The sequence below is a fragment of the Chaetura pelagica genome, unplaced genomic scaffold (assembly GCF_000747805.2).
Source record: "Chaetura pelagica isolate M959 unplaced genomic scaffold, ChaPel_1.0 scaffold47, whole genome shotgun sequence".
Taxonomy (NCBI): Eukaryota; Metazoa; Chordata; class Aves; order Apodiformes; family Apodidae; genus Chaetura; species Chaetura pelagica.
In genome coordinates, this window is record NW_009954140.1 from 3,774,141 (window position 1) to 3,777,645 (window position 3,505).

The following is a 3,505-nucleotide window of genomic DNA, read 5'->3' on the forward strand; positions in this document are numbered from 1 at the left end:
GGTGTGCGGGGGACATCGCCGTGTCCCGGCCGGGCAGCACCTCCCGCGGGCAGCACCTCCCGCAGCCCCGGCCCGTCCCGCCTCCCTCCCCGCGCCCAGCGCAGCCGCTCGGCCCCGCGTTCCTCGGGTCTGTGACTCCTGCTTGGGAAGTTTCCCCCTCTGCGCTGCTGCTGATCGGGCTGCGGCTTCTGGAACGGTAGGAACACTCCAGCCGCTGCTGCTGCCCTTTTCAGGATCCAAGGAAAGGCTCTGGAGAAACCCGCGCAGACAGACACGGCCCGGGCTGAGTTACTCGGGCAGCTGATTCCCACAGAAGCCTCCCGGGCGGACAGGGCTGAACCCTCGGCGTCCTTCCCCGAGTGGCAGGCGAGGTACCTGTGAGCTCCCCTCTGCCTCACCCTTGCATTCCTGTTTCCAGGACTTGGGATGCTGTTCAGAGTCACAGAGGAATGGTAGGATTCAGAAATGCTGCGGTAAAACCCTAACAGACTGAGTTACAGATGTGTTACAAATGAATTTATTTTGCATACTATTCTGGCTTATTTTCTGTCTCCACCTTTGAGATAAAGCCCTCTACTTAAAAAACTTTTATTAAACTGCCTAATTAAGGCAATACAAAACAAAGTGTTTAAACTAGGCAGTAGCTGGACCACAGATTTTCTGCTGGGGATGTTTCAGGAGCTGGGCTATAGTGCTTTTATAGGGCTTAACATTTGTTTGTCATACCTTAAAGGCCTCAATGAGTCCACCAACTTTCATTACAGCAGCAGCTAGTGAGATAATCTGTCACAATGGAAATCTTGTCTTGCAATAAGGTCACCCATTTTAGCTTGGAACACAACAATAAGCCTGCTTAATTCAGTAAGCCACACCAGAGTTGGCTTTGTGTGTGAAAAAGTGCAGAGTTCTTCATGTTAGCAAATACAGATTTAAAAATAAAGCAGAGCTTTCACTTGGACTGGGCAGTGACTACTGCATTTTTCAATCTGAAAATAATCCCTGGAAAGGGTTCCTTAAATTAAAAGTGGAACTGGAGGTGGCCAGAAATACCTCAGTAAGTGCCATGGTGATGCTGAATGGCAGAGGTGGTGCATGTTCCATCATCCACCAGGTGCACTGACACTGTAGTTCCCCACACCCAGGAAAACAGGATTTGTTCTGTACCATTTTCTCTACAAAATTCCCCAGGAAACAAGACCCTCCCTTAAAACAAAAGCTGTTGCTAACAACGTGGATCATTCTGCAGAAGCACAGGTGTCTGTGGGCAGTAGAGGTGTGTCCATAAGGGCAGGGGGGTCTGTGCACACTCCCCCCAGGCAGGGGGAGAGGGAGGCCAGCAGGGACAGCAGCAGCTTGGTCCTGCTCCAGTGGGTTGTCCAGTGAGTGATTCCTGCTTCCCCTAAGGCTGCCTCTCATTAGCATGAATCGAGGGGAGGGCATAAAAGACTCCAGTTCATTTTGTGTCTGGAAAAACTTTACTTCAAAATGACAAGCCCAGTGTTCTGGCTCCTCTGCTTTGTCATGAGATCATCTTCCAGCTCAGTGGCCGGTAAGTCTGTGAACGTTCCAGGCGGGTTGGGGCACCTTTGCCTTTGGTAGCAGGGGAGGCTAAAAATGCTCTGCTGCAAAGTCTTGCCCGAGCAGCCCTCTTCAGCAAGCAGTAGCAATAATGATGGAAGGGCTCAAGAAAGAAACATTTCAACATGTTTGTGGGATGGGAATGTCCATTGCAATAGCCGATTTCCAGCACTGGAAAGAGGAGCACCTGCCAAGGGCAGGCAGCTGGCTGCTGCCCCGAGCCCTGCTGGCCAGCAGGCAGCTCCTCAGGACTTGCTTCTGCCTCTGGGGTTTTGTATTTGTATCTGACCTTTCCCTTTTGGTCTCCTTCCCCTCACTTGTGAACTCGAGGTTTCTAATTTATTTCAACACACTCTGTGCTTGCAGCAAGCTGTCCTAAACTGATTATTTTGGGTTTTTTTAGTACCTCATTGGTAGTACAGGAACTAGATATACATCTATTCTGTTGGGAAGGTGATATCCAGGAGCTGATTATGGTGTGGTTGTATTTCTTAGGTTGCAGGAGCTAGACAGGAATATGCTGGTGTAGGGGAATGAATCTCAAGGTCCTAAACAGATTGAGTAAATGAACTATTTCTTGTTACAACCCATGACTGGGAAGGCATGATAAACTGGTAGAAACATATACTCATAAAACCAAGTCCAAAACACCTGTTCAGAGTTCACAACTTCATATTGAACCATCTCCAAAACACTCTTGCCTATTGCTTTCTTTAGCTTGGACTTCTTCCACCCGCTTCTTCATGGACATTCTTTTGACTTTACGTGTGGCCAGCCCAAATATCAGGGAATCTTTCCCATGACAGCAGCTGGTGAGAGCAAAGGGGGAGAAGTGGCAAGGTCAGCAGTTGAGTCAGTTATAGAAGATAAACCAGGACGTTGTTCATCTCTGTATGTGAAATATCTCTTTTCACAGGAGGAGTTAGGATCAGCCTCCTACACGATGCTGACCACAGGCAGTGAACACCCAGACAGCGGCTGTGTGTGGGTGAACTGTTTGAAAACTCTGCTGGATAACTAAAGGCAGGCAGGGAAGGACTAAAGCAAAGGGAAAATGAGCTGCAAGAGGAAACTGCTCTCTTCCCAGGCTAAATGGAAAGTAATTTTGCTTTGTGAGGTCCAAGTGATCAAGGGGAAGGTTTAAACCAAGGCCTAGGTGACTGTCCAGCTTGTGTGAACAATGTCCTTAAGCTTTTTGCACTAGACTCCCAGACAATCCATCTCATTCTCAACCCTTGTCCTCTCTACTTAAGAAAAGCCTGGAAAGAATTGTTACTCTGCAGCCTGGCTACCAGACTATGGTACTACTGTGATACAGCCACAAACATACAGCTATCCTACAACTGCACAACTCTGTAGTGCCAAAGTCAGAGATCGAAAACTCTGGATAAAGATCTTTTCAGTAGCATATGAAGCCCAGAGCTGCTGAAGAGTCCAGATGACATTGTCATTAAGGCATCCCATGGATGGGAAAACCAAATAGTTCTACTGTCATGGTCTTTTAAACAAGCATCCCAAATGGCAATGGGAACCTTGTTTCCTCAGATGTTCCCTGGAGATTCAGGCTTTTGAGAAAAGGGTTTGTTTATAAGGCATATTTTTAATTTGCAACAATAATAAAGTAAAAATGCAAATCTCCTGTGTTTTGCTCACACAGCTGCAGTCTCTGTACTGGGCCTTTCATGTCTGAGTACAGAAGAGAGGATCTCTACTATATTTAATCTGTTGAACTATAATTTATATTATCATATTGCTGAAGGCATCACCTACAGACTAGAGCCTAAAAACTGCCAGGCACTTCCCGCTCAGAAACTTATGGAATAAAAAAATTAAATGCTGATGTGCTCTCCTTTTTTTTTTGTATGTAGAATCCCTGCCCTATGCTGAGAAACCCAGTGGGACTCTCAGCAAAGATGCTTATGGTTCA